Source organism: Elephas maximus, chromosome 4, assembly GCF_024166365.1.
Source record: "Elephas maximus indicus isolate mEleMax1 chromosome 4, mEleMax1 primary haplotype, whole genome shotgun sequence".
In the NCBI taxonomy this organism is placed as follows: domain Eukaryota; kingdom Metazoa; phylum Chordata; class Mammalia; order Proboscidea; family Elephantidae; genus Elephas; species Elephas maximus.
In genome coordinates, this window is record NC_064822.1 from 176,148,275 (window position 1) to 176,170,540 (window position 22,266).

The 22,266-nt window shown below is 46.3% G+C and overlaps 1 pseudogene; it reads left to right on the top strand.

The window, feature by feature from the left end:
* Positions 1-14,396: 14,396 nt before the first annotated feature.
* Positions 14,397-22,266, top strand: part of LOC126076482 (replication protein A 32 kDa subunit-like) — a 70,370-nt pseudogene continuing 62,500 nt past the window's right edge.

Consider the following 22,266-nt stretch of genomic DNA (forward strand, 5'->3'; position numbering starts at 1 on the left):
AGACAAAGTAAACTATTACAATCGAATGTGCAAAGACCTAGAGTTAAAAAGGGAGGGAAGAACATACCTGGCATTTCTCAAACTGAAAGAACTGAAGAAAAATTTCATGTCTCGAGTTGCAATACAGAAGGACTCTACAGGCAAAATGGGGCATTGATCACCCAGTGGCTAAGAGCTTGGCTGCTAACCAAAGGGCTGGCAGTTTGAATCCAACTCTATGGGGCAATTCTACTCTGTCCTATAGAGTCACTACGAGTCAGAATCAACTAGACGGCAAAAGCATTTGGGTTTTTCGTTGTATGTGCAAAATATTGAGTGATGCAGGAATCATTAAAAGAAGATGGAAGGAATACACAGCGTCACTGTACCAGAAAGAATTAGTTTAAGTTCAACCATTTCAGGAGGTAGCATATGATCAAGAACCAATGGTACTAAAGAAAGAAATCCAAGCTACACTGAATGCACTGGTGAAAAGCAAGGCTCCAGGAATTGACAGAATACCAATTGAGATGTTTCAACAAACGGTTGCAACCCTGGAAGCACTCATTTTTCTGTGCCAAGTTATTTGGAAGACAGCTACCTGGCCAACTGACTGGAAGAGACACATACCTGTGGCCATTACAAAGAAAGTTATGCAACAAAATGCGGAAGATGATTTAGAATAAGGTATATCATTGCTGATGTCGAATGGATCCTGGCTGAAAGAGGAAACTACCAGGAAGATGTTTATCTGTGCTTTATTGCCTATGCAAAGGTATTCAATTGCGTGGATTATAACAAATTATGGACAACATTGTGAAGAAAGGGAATTCCAGAACACTTAATTGTGATCATGTGGAAACTGTATATTGATCAAGGCAGTTGTTCAGACAGGTCAAGGGGATTCTGAGTAGTTTAGAGTCAGGAAAGGTGTGTGTCACGGTTGTATTCTTTCACCATATTTATTCAAACTGTATGCTGAGCAAATAATCTGAGAAGCTAGACTCTATGAAGAAGAATGCTGCATCAGGATCGGAGGCAGTTTCATTAACAACCTGTGTCATGCAGATGGCACAACAGTGCTTGCTCAAAGTGAAGAGAACTTGAAGCTCTTACTGATGAAGATCAAATACCACAGCCTTTGGTATGGATGGAAACCTGGTGGCGTAGTGGTTAAGAGCTACAGCTGCTAACCAAAAGGTTGGCAGTTCAAATCCACCAGGCGCCCCTTGGAAACTCTGTGAGGCAGTTCTACCCTGTCCTATAGGGTCGCTATGAGTTGGAACCAACTTGACAACAGTGGGTTTTTGGTTTGGTTTTCACTATGGATTACACCTCAACATAAAGAAAGCAAAAGCCTCACCACTGGACCAATAAGGAACACCATGATAAACAGAGAAAATGTTGAAGTTGTCAAGGATTTCATTTTACTTGGACCCACAATCAAAGCCCATGGAAGCAACAGTCAAGAAATCTAAGGACGCATTGCATTGGGCAAATCTCCTGCAAAAGACCTCTTTAAAGTGTTAAAAAGCCAAGATGTCACTTTGAGGACTAAGGAGCGCCTGGTCTGAGCCATGATGTTTTCAATCACTTCATGCATATGCATATGAAAGCTGGACAAGGAATAAGGAATACTGAAGAAGAATTGGCGCCTTTTTGAGCGGTGGTGTTGGTGAAGAATAGTGAATATAGCACAGACTGCCAGAAGAATGAACAAATGTGTCTTGGAAAAAGTACATCCAGAATATTCCTTCGAAGTGAGGATGATGAGGCTTTGTCTCACATACTTTGGACATGTTATCAAGAGTGACCAGTTCCTGGAGAAGGACATCATTCTTGGTAAAGTGGAGGGTCAGCGAAAAAGAGGAAGAACCTTAATGAGATGGATTGACACAGTGGCTGCTACAGTGGGCTCAAACATAGCAAGGATTGTGAGGGTGGCACAAGGATGGGGCAGTGTTTCCTTCAGTTGTACATAGGGTCTCTATGAGTCAGAACTGACTTGACAACCCCTAACAACAACAATACCAAGGGCTTTTAATCTAACTCTTCCCAACGATATGTGCATATATCCTTTTCCATGTGTCCATTTATTATTTTAGCCATTTATGCATCTGATAATGGTAATTGCAGGAATCCATGTTCTGCTTTGGGGACTTCTCAAAACGTTCACCAAACTCCAGGGCCTGCTGTCTATATGAGAGACGGATGTATACACATTGATACACACATTTAAGTGGTAAAGGAAGAGGACCTGATGGGGGCTGAAAGAAAGAAGTTGATTCAACCAGGGAAGTTGCACAGGGGATTGGTGGTAAGCCAAGCCTTGATTGACTATTACAATGAGTGTTGATATTCACAAGGCAGAGTGGGTGGAGAAAGCATTCTGGGAAGAGGTAGCAGCATGAACAAAGGAACAGGAACCCGAAATGCTTGAAGTGCTGAAGGGATGATGAGCAGTTCCCTATGTTGTTGTTGTCGTCAGTTGCCATCTAGTCAGCCCCTGTCTAGTGACCCAGTGCTGCCACAACAGAAATATCAAAAGTGGATGGCTTTAACAAACAGAAATTTATTTTCTCACAGTTTAGGAGGCTAGAAGTCTGAATTCAGAGTGCTGCCTCTTGGAGAAGGCTTTCTCTCTCTGTCAGCTCTGATGGAAGGTCCTTGTCTCTTTTGAGCTTCTGCTCCTGAACAATCTTCACATGGCTTGGCATCTCTCTCCCCCATCTCTGCTTCTTTGCTTACTTGTTTAATCTCTTTTATATCTCAAGAGATTGACTTAAGACACATCCTACGCTAATACTGCCTCATTAACATAACAAAGAAAACCCATTCCCACATGGATTATAACCATAAGCATAAAAAAAAAAAAAGCATAGAGGTTAAGATTTATTTTGGGGAGACATAATTTAATCCCTAACACTGGCCTACCTCATCCAGAGATGAAATCTCATCTTCTTTCTTTTCTCCCATTCTTCCCTCTCTTCTTGAAACATGACATTTTCCTGGGTCAGGATAGTTTTAAAGAGCTTTCTTTTCAAATATGAATTTCCTCTAGTGCATTTTCTCTACACATTGAGAAAGACTTCCCACCGAAGTTCTATGAAGAAACATACACAGGACGCTCACTGAACAGTGGTGCCTTTGCCCAAGGGGCAGCTTCCCTGGGTTTCTCTTTTCTCTTAAGTAGTGGGTCCTACTCCTTATGTTATTTTTTAATGGCATAAAACCTTTCTCTGAAAACGTTTTTGGTAATGGCCTGAGTCAAAGAGCAAGAAAACATAAATGGCAAGATCCAAACAAAGGTGCAGGCAGCCTCTTAAGGCCATGAGCAGACATAACAAGCATGAATTATATGATCCCGGGAGACCCCTTGTTCACCCTACAAAATCCCTAGCATCGCAGGCTCTGGGTGCAGTCCTGGATGTGCTGTGTGATGGATCACAGTGTGGGGTCTGGAGTCTGCAGGTGTCCTTACAAGCTGGGCGACCTGGGGCAGGTTCTTTAAGCTGGATGAAGTCAGTGTTCTCTCCTGTGACATGGGGATAAAATAACACCTCTTCCTTCATCCTGGGAAGAGAATGATCTCCAAAGACAGACCATGAGGTCTCTTTTCACCCTCTTATAGCTCCAGTCCTCACCTCAACCTAGAAAGTGTCATAGAAGCATTGATTAGTCATGAGAAGAGGGATCCCTGCTGAGTGGTGTGAGTCCCTGAGAAGATGTCTGGTGTCTCCTTACATGGGAAACCGCAGAGCAGTTGGGCTCAAGTACGAGTATTTTCAGCTCCTTGGAAAACCTGTAGGGTAGTTCTACTTTGTTCTACAAGGACCCTATGAGTTGGAATCCAGTCAATGGCAGCAGGTTTGGTTTTTTTCACAGGTCCATTCTCCACTCTGGCTGAGTCTGGAGGGCAATGGTTGCTTAGGCTTTTGGCCCTGGGCCCAGGGCAGCCTCCTAGACATTCCTGCATACAAACATATGAAATAGCAGGAGCCACACAGCATCTGAAGGACCAGTTAGGAGGACTAGACACCTTCTCCCATACCTGGGCAGCCTGTTGGCCCTCCCACCTCCTCACTCCCTATACCTCTGCCTTCTACTGCTCCCACCTACTGCCTTACTCTCAACACTGCTGTGGCTTCATGGTCCTTTGCACCTCTTTTGGCCACACCTATGCATTCATTGACACCCTACTTTCTACATCCAGCCACACCTGTGCCTTCTTGTGGTCTGTCCCTCTTCCTCACTCCCTATAGCCTCCTCACTTCATGACTGGCTGCCTCCTGGCCCCTCCCACATCATCATCACCCACATCTGGTGGTGTTGTTCTGGCCCCTCCCATCTTGCTCGTCTCTTGATCTCTCCAAACTCTCACTCCCCACAGCTTCGCTGTCTCCTCACCCGTCCCTTCTCCTCTTTATCCACCCCTGCCATTTATCATGAAGTCAGGCTCTCAGGCAAATACTTGTACATGATGCTCATAAAAGCATTACTCACATTAGTCAAAAGGTGGAAACAACCCAAATGTCCATCAACAAATAAACGGATAAACACAACGTGGCAAATCCATATCATGGGATAACATTCAGCCAGAAAAAGGAATTAGATGCTGACACAAGGTCCAACTTTGGATGAACCTCAGAAACATTGAGAACAAAAGGCCACGTATTCCATGATTTAGTTGCAAAAATCCATAGTATGTGAATCCATAGACAAAGAAAGCAAGTCTGTGAATGCTTAGGGCAGGGGGAGAGGGTACTGGAAAGTGACCGCTTCCTGGTTATAGGGAGTCTGCTTGGGGTGATGAAACTGCTCTGGAGCCAGTGAGTAGTGATGGTTGAACAGCATTGTGAAAGTACGTGAAGGCACTGAATCAAACACTTTAAAACGATCAAAATGCGAAACTTTATTTTTGGTTAAACCTAAAACTTGAAATTAACTAACAGATAAAGTAAATGTTGAAGAAGAAAAAAATTGCCAAAAAATAAAAGACATGCCCTCTCAGGTAAGAGGCAGAAAGGCTTGGGCCTGAGCAAATGCCAGCTTCAGCTCTGGACCTGATGTTGGAGGCCGTGTTGAGGCCGGCTCTGCCCCACGTGCGGGTGGCAGAGGCACTGCTCAAGGAGGATGTGCAGAGGGCTCCAGAGGGGAATCCTCAGGGGCATCAGGAGTTGTTTCCGGAGGTGATGCTTGAGGCGGATCTGGAGTAGGTTCCAGAAGTGACACTGGATAAGGACCCGGAGCAGGTCCTAGAGGGCACGCGGGAGGTGGACCCGGAGCAGGTCCCAGGGGGCACGCTGGAGGTGGACCCCGAGCAGGTTCCACAGGTGAATATTCATGTTGATCTGGAGGGTCTTCCAGCGTCAATGCTCCACTTGTATCTGGAGCAGGTTCTGGAGGGGACGCTCTAGGTGGATCTTGAGCAAGTTCCAGAGGTGACACTTGTGCTGGAGATAGAAGAAGAGAAAAATTCACCCACACAATGTCCTTTCCTGTGCCCTTTCAAAGATGAAAACCTTTTCTCTGCCGTTTAGAAAAACTCAACCCCAAGAACTCCGCTCCAGGAAGTTTTCCCAGACTTCGGTCCACCAGATGAGTGGGCAAAGGATCCTCTGAGCTCTGGCCCAACACCAGCCTCTGGGATCTCCTCCCTGTGTAGCCCAGCCCCACACCCCTGCACACATGCTCACATGCACCAACCCCCGTCCTCCTCACCCTCTTGCTCTGTCTCAGCGGGCTCTGGGTGCTCCAGCTGGGCAAGGAGCAGCCTGACCTGGCACTCTATTACTGAGCCTGGCATGTTCAGCTGAGCATAGGCCTTCAGCATCTTGAGGGGGAGGAAGTCTGGAGGCTGATCAAAATCCTCAGAGTACTCTTCCAGGAAGGTGCCCAGGATGAAGGAGATGGCACTGAGGGTGGATGGGAGAGCATCAGGGTCAGGGGCCTGGCCTTCCTTCCACACTGCACTTCACAGCATCCCTGAAGGGACTGGGCCTCTGTGCCTGCCTCTGACCTTCTGGAAGCCAGCATAACCTCAGTGACCAACCCCACTCAGGCTGTCCTGACAGTAGCAGAAGAGTGGCAGACCACTGGCAGACCAGCACTCCACACAGGAGAGAAAATTCCATGACAGCAGGGAGATTGTGTCTATGTGTTTACCGCAGGACCTGCACACAGTAAGTGTTCTGTTAATATCTGACAGCTCAGCGAGAAACTGAGTCCTTCCTCCTGCCCCAGCCTGTCCAGGGCCCTCAAGGCTCCTCAACCTGGAGCTTGTGCCCCAGCCTGCTGCCTTAGTTTCTGTGTGCACGTGAGTCTCTTCTTCCCACTGACACTGTTCTTCAGAAGCGCAGGGGCCCAGCCACCTCAGCCTCACATGCAGCTGAACACCCATGCCTGGGGTCCAGGAGACTGGGGATCTCAGATTGAGGAGGAAGTCAAGCAGAGCTGGGAGAGGACTTTGGTGGGGATGGGTTCTCTTGGTGGCCAGCTCTGAGCCTTCAGTCACCCCTCTGCTCCCTAGGACACCAGGGCTCCATTCCCAGCTCTCTGTGTCTTCTTTCCTCCTGCAGGGGGAAGCCCCTGAATTCATTCCTCTAGGGGGAATCTGGAGCCCTGGTGGTACAGTGGTGAAACCCAGGGCTCTGCCCAGCCCCTCTCCAACCACAGCCCCCCCACACACAGCTTCCCACCCTTCTATGGAGGCAGGAGCCCTTCCTTCTCAACCTGAAGTCCACTCACTCTTTCAGCTGGTCCTGAGGCCCACCATCCCCGTCAGAATAGGGAAGGACACATCCATACCTAGAGGAGACATGAGGGCGTCACATCTAATGCACTGTGGACACTGCTACCTGCTTCCCAAGTCTGCTGTTCCTGTCTGACTCTCTGACTAGAATGGAGCCCCAGGAGGGCGTGGACTCTTGTCTGCTGTGTTCATTGAATCATACAAAGTAACTGCCCCGCGGTGGTTAAGAGCTTGGCTGCTAACCAAATGTTCAACAGTTCGAATCCACCAAGCCACTCCTTGGAAACCCTAGGGGGCAGTTCTACTCTGTCACTATGTGTCTGAATTGACTCTTCGGGAATGCATTTATATATATACATATACATGTATATTTACAAATAAAATGTATATAAATATATGGAAATACACACACATATATATGTATATATATACACATATACAAGGGTCCTGATAGCACAACGATTAAGCTCTCAGCTGATATTGGAAAAGTTGGTGGTCCAAATCACTCAGCGGCTCCATGGGAAAAAGACCTGGAAATCTGCTCCCATAAAGATTACAGGAAAGAAAACCCAATGGGGGAGTTCTACACTGTCAGAGAGACTTGCTCGAAGTTGAAACTCACTCAATGGCAGCTAACAACACATATTCATTGGATGAATGAACTCTACTAGCACCTTCCCTGATGACTGAGTGGCCTGGGGCTCCTCTCCCAATCCCTAGGGATCCCTTTTGTGGCTACACCAAGGTCAAGAACCCACTAGATAGAACCTCAAACTCTCTTTACAAATGGGAAAATGGCTTTGCTCTAGGTCACACAGTCATTGAGAGGTGAGGCCGAGAGCTTCTTCACTGGGGAGAGGAAATGATCAATGTGGAGCCCTGGTGGCGCATTGTTTAAGAGCTCGGTTGCTAACCAAAAGGTAGGCAGTCTGAATCTACCAGCCTCTCCTTGGTAACCCTATGGGGCAGTTCTGCTCTGTCCTAGAGGGTTGCTATGAGGTGGAATTGCCCCGATGGTAACAGATTTCAACGAGTTTAGTGATCAATGCGAACACCCCCAGCCCCTTCAGCAGCCTCTTCTGCAGAGCCAAACTCCAGGTTAGCACCGTCCCTGGCTTGTCCCAGAGAGCCCTCACAATACCCCTAGAAGCTGATCCTCTCCACTTTTCAGAGGTGAAGTGGTATTCCCAAGACATACAGCCAGTAGGTGGCAGCGTGGCTTCTGGGCTGTGGAGGCGGGGGCCACTCACCTGAGGAAGAGCAGATCCAGGACCTGCTGGGTGGTGCCCAATGCTCTGTAGTTGCTCAGGAAGGTACGGATGTAGGAGAGGTCACCTCCTAGGAAGGCGGGCACCAGGTGCTCCACCAGCTTCCCCAGTGTGCCTGCCTTGATGGTCCGCACGTCACATGTCTCATCCACATCCAGGGCTGACTCATGGTCACACTTGAAGTGGGAAAGTGGGGGGATACACAGAGGCAGCACCATGAGTATCATGGAGCTCCAGGAGGGTTGGAGGCCAGAGCTAAGATTTGTGGCAGGCGGTGACACACGAGTGCCTCCAGCAGAAAGTGGTTCTCGGCTTGCAGAGCAGAATTTGAGGTGGGGTATGATTAAAAACATAGGAACCTCAAATCATTTTGTTAACCAAATATATCACTCCATATTAAGAGCATAATCCTCCCAGCGTGTCCTCACAAGACATCCCCATTCTCCAGATGAGAAAACAGAGGCTATGCGGTGTTAAGCGGCTGCTCAAAGTCATGAGATCAGAGCCCAGAACCCTCCACCACTAGGACTGCATGATGGTCGCTCTGTGCTGTGAGGCTTGGTCTGCTCTTGCCACGGAGAGGAAGGGTCTCGTGGAACTTCATTTCCTCCCCAGTTTGGAGACAGTGCACAGAGCAGAAACACCACATGACATTCCCTTTGATGGCAAAGCAAGGTATGTACTTTTGTTTTCTTCTTCTTTACATTAAAAGGGTTTTTGAAAACCTGATCTGTGGTGGTCCCAGTCTCAGGTAAATGCCTGGAGATCCCTGGTTGGGAGAAAGACCCCAACAGGGTCAAGGATTTGAACAGATGAGTCAGGGAGAGCAAATCCAAATGGCCACAAGCAACTGAAAGGGGGCTCAGCTTCTTGCAGGGCTTTGTTAATCAAGCAACGCAGTGATTCCACTGGCCACCCTGACACTAGACTGGTAGGAGTTAAAGAGAATGATTACACCCAGGACCAGGCTCAATGCAGGGATGCAGCCACTGTCATAGACTGCTGGTGCCCCTGTAACTAACATAGCTCTTTTTGAAAGGAATCTGACTCTAGAGATCTTAACTTTAAACGTGCGTTTTTTTCAACACAGCAATCCATTCCTGGGAGTCTCTCCTGGGAGGGGATCCCTAGATTAGGACACACTAAGATGTTCACTGCAGCACTGCTGAAAGGGCAGCAGAAAGGAACCATGTCCAGATCCACCAGCACTGACTGCCTCAATCGCTGTAGTAACTGATCTCCTTTCTAGAATAATCTGCAGATGAGTCAGTACACAGCCCCAGACCTGGAGGGGGTCACAGTGTTGTGTGCCATAAGATTGTAAGTTGCAGAAAAAGGTATGTCATACATAGCATGAACCCTGGCCATTTTGGGTAAAAAGAATCCTACTAAGCGTGAGGCTGTGTGAGGCTGGGAGGTGTGGAAGGACAGTGGAGCTCTGCGGGACACCTGGCGTCAGGAGTGAAAACACTAGAAACAGTAACAAAATGTGGAAGTAGTCCCATACACATGAAGAGAAAACGGTACAAAGGGCTTCTCTCTGATATTCCCGTGTGGAAAAGTGACTTTGCGCTGGGACAAGGCTGGGGATTAGCAGTGGGGTTGGGGAGGAGTGAAGGGGTGGTGGTGAGATTCCCTTGGGAGGTAACTTGGAGGCACACGAGGGGAAAAGCCCGGGTAGGGAGCTCAGGGGTGCCTTCAGGTCAGAGTATGGTCCCTAGGATCCCCTCTGCCCATCTCTGGGTCCTAGGTGTGAAGACCCCGCCCCATCTGCACTTCGATGGCCCTTTCCGGCCCCTTTCTCAGGGCAGAAGGAGTACCTGATGTTGTCACCCTGCTCCTTGCTGATGTCCTGTGGGGAGCTCTGCAAAAACAGGGCCCAGTGGTTAACCCAGGAGGGATCGAGGGCCTGTCTCCAAGGCTGCTTCATTCTCTCTCTTCCCCTTCAGTTCCTGGTCCTGGCTTGGGCATCTGAGGAGCTCCCAACTCCCTGTCACCGTGTGGTGGGGGTGAGTGTGAAACATGACAGTCTTGGGTTGTGGGCTGATGGCTAGGGGTCCACAGAACCCAAAATCATGTGGACTTGGCTAGGACAGGAATGACGGTTTCTCTGGGTTCTCCCATTCAGGGGCAGAAAAGAAACGTCCTTGTTGAATAGGCAGTCATTCATCCTGCTGGGCAGCCTCAGGGTGAACCACCAAGCCCTGGACAAGTCCACCAGCCATGGCCGTCCAGGCTCTATAGGTCCACGTCTCCTCCTCTCCCACTGTCCAGGAAGCAGGAGAGCTTGCAGCAGAGAAGAGGGGGCTCAGGAACTGGGGTATATCAGCCTCTGAGACCTGCAGGAGGATCTAGGAGGGTCTAGACCAGCATGGGGTCATCAGTGGCCCTGTGAATGACATGGCCTCTAGGACCGCAGGATGACTACCCCACACAGGGGGAGCGTGCAGCTCCGAGAAGGCCCAGGTGAGAGTGCTGACTCGGCCTATGACTCACTGACGGTCCCTTCCCTAAAGCCCTGGGTCTAAACTCGAACCTCTGTGAAGAGACAGGGCCCAGCCGCCTATATTATCAGGGAGGTGGGGTCAGGGACGCGAACCAGATTCCTACCTTTGCCTCTTCTGCTTCCCAGTCCCCAGGGTGCTCAAACTGATAGACTAGGGCCCAGCCACACTCCAACTCCTGGTCAGTCCCTAACCTCATGGAATCCAATGATGGTGAGATGTTGAGGGGATAGAGACTGTGAGAGCCTTCGTTAAGTGCTAGTTGTGAAGCTGGACCATTATCATCATCTTTATCATCACCTCTATCCTCCCAACTCTCCCCAGATCAAATGACCCTTCTATCCCTGATCCCCACCCACCTGTCTCTCCAAATGAACCCTGTCTCGTCCAACAACTTTCAGCCTCATCAGTTCTGTCATCCTTCCTTCCCTGCCCCCAGGCTAGGTGACCATGAGGACAAGGCATGACATGATCTGGGGACTGGTATGACCTGGGGAGGGGTGTTAGGCAGCCCAAGTGGGATCACAGTGTTTGCCTGCCCTGGGCCACCCTGCGTTACCTTTGGTTTCTTTTTGGCAAATGGCAGCCAGAGCCTTTGGGGGTGAGAGCTAAGCTGTCGTCTAAACCTTTTCCAAAGAGTCGAACTCCTGGGTTTCCCAAGACAACAAGAAAACATATTGGTGTTTCGAATGTCTACACCCAAGTGAGCTCAGTAGGGTACTGTGTCTAGAATGTGGGGGCTTGGTTACCAGGGTTCCAAGTTCTGTTTGGGCTCGATTGCCAAGGAAGTGAGGTCACATCCTGGGTCCACTTGATTGGGCTCCCTCCTCAGATGAGACCCCCCAAAGGCCCTTTTGGGTTTTGGATTCTCCATCTTTCCCCCATGTCATCTCCATAACTGTACACAGTGACACCAACACAGCCCTCCCATCAGAACCCAGGGAAGGCTTAACACATCCAAGGCCCCCTGTTTGAGAAGACAGGTTCACACCTGGCTCCTTCCTCTTAGTCAGCAGTTTGTGACGCTGGACAAGTTGCTGTGCCTCTCAGGCCCTCCCCAGTCTCCTCACCTGCACAGTGAGGGTCATTCTAGGATCTACTGCTTAGGGACTTCACCAGGTGTACGAAAGATAATACCTATAAAACCAGTGGGATGGTGACACGTGTAGCTCATGCACAAACTTAGTGGTCGAAGAATTTCAAGAAAAAGTGGGAAGCAGCATGTAGTACAACTCACAACAGGGTTGGGTTCTGGTGTCGTGATCTTTAACAAAGTCACTTCCCTATTGGACTTGATTCCCAGTCTCTACCATGAGGGGGATGGTGTTAAGTGAAAATCAGTCTGAGTACCCTCTGGCTTAAACACTCCAATACCTTCCTCTGATGTTTGGAATCTGACCCAAGTGCCTTGTCCCAGACTAGGGGGTGGGACATCTGCACAATGGCTCCCAGTGATCCTGCCTCCTGGTCTACCCATGCTGTGTCATCCCCTCCCTTAGTGTGGACTGGACTCAGGGGCTCACTTCTAAGAAATAAGATAGGGCAAATCATCTTGGCTCTCTTATATTCTCTCTCTCCTTCAGGGAAGCACATATGACCTGAGATGGCCATGTGACAAAGAACCAAAGACAATCCTGCTCAACAGACTGAGAAGGACAGAGGCCCCAGGTGTAACAGCTCACAAGAAACTGAGTCCTACCAATATCACGGGAGTAATCTTGGAAGTGGATCCTGCCCCCATTGAGCCTCAGTTGAGACCACAGCCCAGTCTCCTGAGATGCTTTGACAGAGTGGCACCACCTAAGCTTTGCCCAGAATCCTGGTCTGCAGAGACTGTGAGATCATCCGTGTGTGTTTCTGTGAGCCCCCAAGTTTTTTGGGGTCATGTTGTCACAGAGCCTAGATAACTCCTCCAGTCCACCAGGTCCTGTGATCTGTGCCTGACCTCATCCCTCCCTCCTCTTCTTCCAAGCTCACCTCATCCCACTGGCCACTTAGCTAACCTCCTCTCTGGACAATCTCAGTTCTTTTTTTTTGAGAGCAGGAATTTTGTATTTTCAAAAAACAATAAGACTATGCACATTATTACTACTAGCTGTAAACTTACATTTTATGTCCATGTTCATTTTTTTACTGTGATTTAGGTTGAATTTTATGGAGCAAATTAGTTTCTCATTAAACAGTTAATACATAAATTGCTTTGTGACTCTGGTTGCCAACCCTGTGATGTTTCAGCATTCTTGCTTTCTCCACCCAGGGTTCCCTATTTCCGTTCGTCCAGTTCTCCTGTCCCTTCCTGCCTTCTTGTCTTTGCTTTGGGGCTGGTGTGCCCATTAGTCTTGTATACCTGATTGAACTATGAAGCACGTTCCTCATGGACAATCTCACTTCTATCTCCAAGTCTCTGCACCAGCTGTGCCTTCTCTCTGGCACTCTGTCCCCAGACTTGTTCAGGGTTGGTCCCTTTTGTCATTCTGGTTGCAACATCAATGTCACCTCAGTGAGGCTTCTCAGGGCCCACCTACATAGAATCCCCCCACACCCCCCTCAGAATGTGGAGATGTATCCTGATAATAGGAAGTTCATGTCAGAGCCAGGTGAGTGGCCAGATTGGCCTCTGGTGACAATCCTTTTGCTCCAGTTGCTCCAAAAAACCCAGGGTGCACCAGTGGCAGAAGAGGCTCCCGCCCTCTGGTGGCCAATGTTACCACTGCAGCCCCAGCCAGGAAAACACCACCAAACCCACACCTTCTTCAGGTGTCCTCAGTGCAGAAGCTCTCCTGGGCTCCAGGGGGTAAAGGAGTGGGACCCAGGCAGTGTGGGGGACCTTGGAAACCTCCCTTCCCCTCTCTTTGCATCCATTACCCTAGGGTGTCCAGCTACTCTCGAGGCATCCTTCCCACATTCAAGGCAAAGACTCCAGCCCTACTTCCTCAGGAACAACCCGAAGATCCAACAGAGACTAGTCCTGACCCTGGACCTGAACTTGTGGTCCAGTGCTCTGCCCTGCACTGTCCAACCCCATGGCCCCAGACTCACAGACTCCCAACCCTCTATTCCAGGGAGTAGAAAGCATTTGTAAGGGCTACGAGCGCCTTCGGTCATCAATGGAGAACCAAGGCCAGCAGACACTTCTCTGAGTCTGTGGAACCCTTGTGGGCACCCATTCCAAGCACACCAGTTTACGTGGGAGGAAACCAAGGTCTTCTCTTCTGAAGCCTTCTTCACTTGGGAGGGGCTCCTCCTAGCTCAAGAGGCCCAAGGCAGTGACTGCAGGATCAGGCCATGTCCTCTCTGGATTATCCTGGTTGTGGCCTAGACCAGGTAAAAAAAAACTAAAAGTTTTTTTTTTTTTAGACCAGGTAGACCCCTGGAAATCTTGTGATGCCCCTGTCCTTCATGCTGGCATCTCTCCCTCCTCATGCTGTGGACTGTGGGCATGTGGCTAGGAAGCTGTATGCCCCATGGCAGAGCCACCTCCACCCTCTTTCTTCTTTCCCCCTTGTCACTTCCTTGGAGTCCTCTCCTCCTCTGACACCACCCCCATGGTCCCCACGTGTGAAGTCTGCGTGTGCCCACGGCTCATGTCGGGATGCTGAGAGGAAACCAGCCACTCCAGTGGAGGGGGGGTGCGGGAGTCCCCCCATCTTGGGGTCTCTCATTCCATAAACCAACCCCACAGGAGGGAATGGAGCCCCCGCCTAGGAGCCAGAGCCCTTCCTTTTCCTCTGGACTCTGTCCACCATGTTTGTCCCTGTTGGTCCCAGCCCCTCTCTAGGCCTCAGCTTCCTAATTGTGCAATGAGTGGTTGGACTCAGAACTGTTTAAGCCTCTGTTCAATGAATATGCAGGGTAAGCCCCCTCCCCCCAACACAGACCTGGGTGGGCGTGGACATGGGCTCAGTTCAGAAGGTGCACCAGCTCCCACCTTCCTTTGAGCAGGCAGAGGTGGTCTGGCCCTGCTCAGGCTACCGGGCCTGTACTCAAGGACGCATGCGCATGCCAGGGAGTCAGTGCGGGGCCACCCACAGCAGGTGCACGTGAGCTCGGCCTCACCAGATGCACGTACCAGGCAGCAACCGCCCTGGTCATGTGACGGGCCGCACGTTTAACGCCCGGCTGCTGCAAGTTTTGCGCCGTCTGTAATTTCCAGTGTTAGAGGCTATTCATATTCATTGTTCTGTGTACTTTTTGCTTCTTTTCCACTTTTTTTAAATCATATGACTGTTCATTTTCTTATTGGTTCCTGGAGCTCCTTATATATTGGGGATGTTAACCCCTTTGTGATTGAGGTGGAAATATTTGTTCTCCATTTATCAATTTTGCAATTTTTTAAAAAAACATTTATGGTGATTTTATTTGGCATGTATTGTTAAGATGTCACTTCTTCCCAAACGATCTATAGATTCTATACAATCACAATAATAATAAAAAAAAAAAGATATATCAGCAGAGCTCTACTTGTGGAAACTGACAGCTCGTTCAAAAGTATATACGGAAATACCAAGAGTCAAGAACACTCAGACGATCCCCTAGAAGCTGGAGGAGTTACACTACCATCTCCATCTCCGGCCCCTTCGCCCTCCACCGGTTTCCTCCCTCCAGATCTTTCTAACACTCTAAGAACTTTTGAATACTGAGCTGCAGCGTTACTTCTAGTTGTCTCCGCCTTTCCCATCAAGGCACGGGATGGGGATGGTGCGTCCCACTTCCAAAATCACGGTTTAGAATCCTGGCACTGAAATTCAGCATTTCGGGGAGCAGCCACCAGAGGGCGCGGGAACCGCCAGTTCTGCCCACTAGGCTCCCTAGCATGGGAACCACCTGGTGCTGCCAGGAAAGACCTGGGCCCACCTTTCATGGCAAGGCCAGGAGCTTTCCTTCCTGCGGGACCCACCGCCCCAGGAAGGGAGCCACAGAGGCTTCAGGACCAAACTAGCGCCAAGTAAGCACTGAGGACAATGCTCCCTCTTCATGGCCCACACTGCTGAAGAGAGAGCTTGGCTGAGTCTTCTCCCAGAGGGTTTTCTTCGATAGTGAGCATAGAACAGTGCATTTTCTAGGCTGCTTTTATGTGTTCTGTTCTTTACTTTCTCATATAATATTTTAGCAAGACTTATGCAAACGGTTTGCACTTGACTACTAGCCTAACGTTTGCCTGTTTGAACCTACCCAGCAGCACCACAAAAGAAAGGCCTATAACTGGTAAGCATTACAGCCAAGGAAACCCTATGGAGCACACATGGGGTAGCCAAGAGTCGGAATACACTGAATGAACATCAACTGGCTTGGGTTCTTTTCTTCTTGTTTTTGCTTGTCTGTTTGTTTTACAAAAGTACTCGTTTGTTGGTGGTTTTGGTAGGTTGAAATCATAGCATGCTCTAGTATATTTTGTGGTTTCAGCATTGTTGCTGGGGAGAAACTCGACATATTCAGAGAGAGAGGAAACTCATATATGATCCTAAAACCAGTGTACAAAATATTGGGACCTTCCAATCGAATCTGTTTGGTACAAAGCCAGTGCCAGGTGAGCCCTATCCAGAAACTCAGAGAGAAATTGAGTATGTGTATCCTTGTTGTTGTTGTTGTTAGGTGCTGTCGAGTTAGTTCCAACTCATAGCAATCCTATGCACAACGGAAGGAAACACTGCACATCCTCGGAATTGTTCCTGTGCTTGAGGCCACTGTTGCAGCCAGTGTGTCAATCCATCTCATTGAGGGTCTTCCTCTTTTTCGCTGACCCTCTACTTTACCAAGCTTGATGTTCTTCTCCAGGGACTGATCCCTCCTGATAACATGTCCAAAATATGTGAGATGTAGTCTTGTTATCCTTGCTTTTAAGGAGTATTCTGGTTGTACTTCTTCAAAGACAAATTTGTTCTTTCTTTTGGCAGTCCATGGTATATTCAGTATTCTTCAGCAACACCACAATTCAAAGGCGTCAGTTCTTCTTTGGTGTTCCTTCTTCATTGTCCAGCTTTCGCATGCATATGAGGTGATCAGAAACACCTTGGCTTGGGTGAGTTGCACGTTAGTCTTCAAGGTGACGTCTTTGCTTTTCCACACTTTGAAGAGGTCTTTTGTAGCTGATTTGCCCAATACATCTTTTGATTCCTTGACTTCTGCTTCCAAGGGTGTTGATTGTGGATCCAAGTAAAATGAAATATTTGACAAACCCAGTCTTTTTCTCTGTTTCTCATGATGCTGGTCCATTTGTGAGGATTTTTGTTTACTTTATGTTGAGGTATAATTCATACTGAAGGCTGTGGTCTTTGATTTTCTTCAGTAAGTGCTTCAAGTCCTCTTCACTTTCAGCAAGCAGTTGTGTCATCTGCATAATGGAGGTTGTTAATGAGTCTTCCTCCAGTCCTGATGCCCCATTCTTCTTCATATAGTCCAGCTTCTCGGATTATTTGCTCAGCAGACAGATTGAATAGGTATGGTGAAAGGATACAGCTCCGATGCACACGTTTCCTGACTTTAAACCCTGCAGTATTCCCTTGTTCTGTTTGAATGACTGCCTCTTGATCCATGTACAGATTCCTCATGAGCACATTAAGTGTTCTGGAATTCCTATTTTCCTCAGTATTATCCTTAATTTGTTACGTTCCACACAGTCGAATGCCTTATCATAGTCAATAAAACATAGGCAAACATCTTTTTCGAATTCTCTGCTTTTAGTCAAGATCCATCTGACATTAGGATGATATCCCTGGTTTCATGTCCTCTTCTAAATCCCTCTTGAATTTCTGGCAGTTCCTTGTCAATATACTGCTGCAGCTGCTTTTGAATGATCTTCAGCGAAATTTTGCTTGCACGGCATATTAAAGATATTGTTTGATAATTTCTGCATTCAGTTGGATCACCTTTCTTGGGAATAGGCATAAATATGGATCTCTTCCAGTCAGTTGGGCAGGTATCTGTCTTCCAGATTTTGTGGCATACATGAGTGAGCACTTCCAGTGCTGCATCCATTTATTGAAACATCTCAATTGGTATTCTGTCAATTCCTGGAGCCTTGTTTTTCGCCAGTGCCTTCAGTGCATCTTGGAATTCTTCCTTCAGTACCATCGGTTCCTGATCATATGTTACCTCCTGAAATGGTTGAATGTTGACCCATCCTTTTTCATGTACTGACTCATGTATTCCTCCCATCTTCTCTTGATGCTTCCTGCATTGTTTAATATTTTCCCTGTAGAATCCTTCAGTATTGGAACTTGAGGCTTGAATTTTTTCTCCAGTTCTTTCAGCTTGAAAAATGGTGAGTGTGTTCTTCCCTTTTGGTTTTCTATTTCCAGGTCTTTGCACATGTCATCATAATACTTTACTTGAGCCACCCTTTGAAATCTTCCATTCAGCTCTTTTACTTCACTGTTTTTTTCTTTTTGCTTTAGCTACTCGCCGTTCAAGAGCAAGTTTCAGAGTCTCTTCTGACATCCATTTGGGTCTTTTCATTCTATCTTTTTAATCACCTCTTGCTTTCTTCATGTATGATGTCCTTGATGTCATTCCACAACTCGCCTGGTCTTTGGTCATTAATGTTCAACGAGTCAAATCTATTCTTGAGATGGTCTCTAAATTCAGGTGGGTTATACTCAAGGTCTTACTTATATAAGTGTCCTTATATACATGCTTGTGTTAAAAATTTGAACAGTTATTTTTTTATACAGTGTTAAAGTGGTTAAACAAAAATTGAAAACTTTGGAAGTATATTATTAAAAGTCACATTATTTGAATTTATAAATAAAAATTATATAAATAAAAAATTTGTTTTATTACAAAACTGTAGTTTATTATAACTGTACTTATCTGGCTTTGTGGTTGTCATTGTTAGTTTCCCTTGAGTCTATTTCTACTCATAACAGCCCCCTGTATGCAGAGTGGAACTCTCTCCACAGGGTTTTCAAGGCTGTGACTTTTCAGAAGCTGATCTCCAGGACTGCCTTCCAAAGAGCCTGTGGGTGGATTTGAACTACCAACCTTTTGACCAATAATCGAGTGCTTAATGGTCGCACTACCTCATGTCTCATTATTTGTTTTCTGTTTGTCTCCTCTGTTTTTATTGCTTTTCTTTCTTTGCTGCCTTCCTTTTGATTAATTGCTTTTTCAGTATTTCATTTTTACTTATTTATTGACTTTTTAAAAGTTTTATTGTAGTAGTGTATATATAACCCAAAACTTGTCACTCTAACCATTTTTAAATGTACAATTCAGTGACATTAATTAGATTTACAATGTTGTATAACCACCACCACCAACATCTGCCTCCAAGATTTTTTGTCACCTGGAACAAAAGCTTGGTATCCATTAAGTAATAACTACTAATTTATCCCTTTACCTCCCCCTGGAAACCTCTGTCTCTATTATTTGCCTATTCTAGATATTTCCTATAAGTGAGATCATACAATATTTGTCCTTTTTTGTCTGACATATCACTTAGCCCAGTGTTTTCAAGGTTCATCCAGGTTGTAGCATGTATTACAACTTCATTTCTTCTTATAGTTGAATAAAATTCCCTTGTATGTAATTAGAAAGAACTTCTGCTATTTTGCTATTTGTTTTATGTGTGTCTGATACATTTTTTGTCCCTTATGTGGTTTTCTTTGTATTTATTCTGCTTGGGTTCACAGAGCTTCTTTGATGTGTAGGTTGATGTCTTTTTACCAAAATTGGTTACTTTCACTCTGTAAGCACTTTCTTGCTTATACCAAGAAGACCCAAACCCATTGTCTTCGAGTTGATTCCAACTCATAGTGACCCTATAGGACATAGTAGAACTGCCCTATAGGGTTTCCAAGGAGTATCTTGATTCCAACTGTAGATCTTTTGGTTAGGAGCCTTAGCTCCTAAACACTGTGCCACCACGGTGCCTTGTGGGTAGCAATTCACATCTGTGCTGAGACTGCTTGGCTAGTATGTCTTCAAATACATTTCTGTCTCATTCTTTTCTCTTTTTTGGGAATCCAGTAAGTGTATGTTAGCCTTTTCTAATTTGCCTACAGGATCCTGATGCTGTTTCTTCTCTTTGGTTTTTGTTTTGTTTTGTTTTCTCTCTCTCCCTCTTAGTGGATGATTCTTGATGAATTATATGAAAGTTTACTGATTCTTGCTTTTATCATGTTCATTTTGCTGGTAAGTCAATTGAAGGAAAAATTTGAGCTGCCTTTCAATTGACCCCCAGCTCGTGATGACTCCATATACAATGGAATGAAACACTGTCCAGTCCTGTGCCATCGAACCATTGTGATCCATAGAGTCTTCATTGCCTAATTTTCAGATCACCAGATCTTTCTTCCTAGTCCATGTTAGTCTGGAAGTTCCACTAAAAACTATTTAGTGTGATAGCAACACACAAGCCTTGGCTGACAGACAGGTGGTAGCTGCTTATGAGAATTATTGGCTGGGTCTCCTGCATGGAGGGTGAGAATTCTACCATATTGAAAAGTACCAATATTTTCATTGTTTTGTAGTGTTATTTCTCTGTTGAGATTCCATGTTTTTACCCATTACAAGCATATTTCCTTTACCTAATTCAATATAAGGAGACTTGTTGGCACAATGCTTAAGCACTTGGCTCCAAACCAAAAGGCTGGCAGTTTGAGCCCACCCAGCAACCCCTTGGGAGAAAGCTCTGGTGATCTGTTCCCATAAAGATTACAGCCTTGGAAACCCTATGGGGCAGTTCTGTTCCGTCACATGTGTTGAAGTAGTCTCAGTGGCGCCTAACAACAATAACCACAATTCAACACAGTTTTAACAGTAGTTTTTTTTTTATTAACTTTTATTGAGCTTCAAGTGAACTTTTACAAATCAAGTCAAACTGTCACATATAAGTTTATATATACCTTACTCCGTACTCCCACTTGCTCTCCCCCTAATGAGTCAGCCCTTCCAGTCTCTCCTTTCGTGACAATTTTGCCAGCTTCCAACTCTCTCTATCCTCCCATCCCCCCTCCAGACAGGAGATGCCAACACAGTCTCAAGTGTCCACCTGATACAAATAGCTCACTCTTCATCAGCATCTCTCTCCTGCCCACTGTCCAGTCCCTTTCATGTCTGATGAGTTGTCTTTGGGAATGGTTCCTGTCCTGGGCCAACAGAAGGTTTGGGGACCATGACCGCCAGGATTCCTCTAGTCTCAGTCAGACCATTAAGTATGGTCTTTTTGTGAGAATTTGGGGTCTGCATCCCACTGCTCTCCTGCTCCCTCAGGGGTTCTCTGTTGTGCTCCCTGTCAGGGCAGTCATCAGTTGTGGCTGGGCACCAACTAGTTCTTCTGGTCTCAGGATGATGTAGGTCTCTGGTTCATGTGGCCCTTTCTGTCTCTTGGGCTCTTAGTTATCATGTGACCTTGGTGTTCTTCATTCTCCTTTGATCCAGGTGGGTTGAGACAAATTGATGCATCTTAGATGGCCGCTTGTTAGCATTTAAGACCCCAGACGCCACATTTCAAAGTGGGATGCAGAATGTTTTCATAATAGAATTATTTTGCCAATTGACTTAGAAGTCCCCTTAAACCATGGTCCCCAAACCCCTGTCCTTGCTCCGCTGACCTTTGAAGCATTCAGTTTATCTCGGAAACTTCTTTGCTTTTGGTCCAGTCCAGTTGAGCTGACCTTCCATGTATTGAGTATTGTCCTTCCCTTCACCTAAAACAGTTCTTATCTACTAACTAATCAGTAAAAAACCCTCTCCCACCCTCCCTCCCTCCCCCTCTCGTAACCACAAAAGTATGTGTTCTTCTCAGTTTATACTGTTTCTCAAGATCTTATAATAGTGGTCTTATACAGTATTTGTCCTTTTGCCTCTGACTAATTTCGCTCAGCATAATGCCTTCCAGGTTCCTCCATGTTATGAAATGTTTCACAGATTTGTCACTATTCTTTATCGATGCGTAGTATTCCATTGTGTGAATATACCACAATTTATTTATCCATTCATCCATTGATGGACACCTTGGTTGCTTCCAGCTTTTTGCTATTGTAAACAGAGCTGCAATAAACATGGGTGTGCGTATATCTGTATAACAGTAGTTTTAAAGTCATTGTCTACATTTGACTTCCGTAGGTTTTCTTTGCCCATGACAATGAGTCATATTTTCCTGTCACTTTGTATGTTGAGAAAGCCCTGGGCATTGTGAATGTTACATCATGGAGACTAGAGTCTGTTATACTTAACCTGCAGAGTGTTTATAGCTTGGTTTTAGCAGGTATTTAACTTGCTTAGACTTACACTGAAGACATACTCCGGCTTGTGGTGGATAGTCAATCAGATCTAAGTTCACACCACTTTCAAAAAACTCACTCATGCTGGTTGTTTCCCCTAGTTATAACTTCGGTTCAAGTTTGCCTGTTTTTGTTCATTATACAGAAACATCAGGTCGTTATTCTTATGTATTTTATCCAGAATACATAGGCATTCCATTTAGGAGTATCTGTTTATAAAGGTTATTTCTCTATTAAGGAAGTAGTCAATTAAAAGCATAATTGAGCTATAAGTCTGTTAACTTGGTGTAGGTACATATATTACCACTCCCAGAGAGACAACTAAACAAAGAAAAGAGGAATAGCTGATTAATTAGTTTAACTTTTATCTTCTTATCAAGCATAGAAAATGTGATTGATGAATTTGTCAGAGAAGGAAGTTAAAATTCCAAAGCAGGAAGTTGTCTGGAGATCTTGGGAACAAGCAGTTGGAAAAGCCCCTGGTTTGAGAATCGGAATATATACAATGTTTATAGACTTCTATTTAACCCTAAACTGTC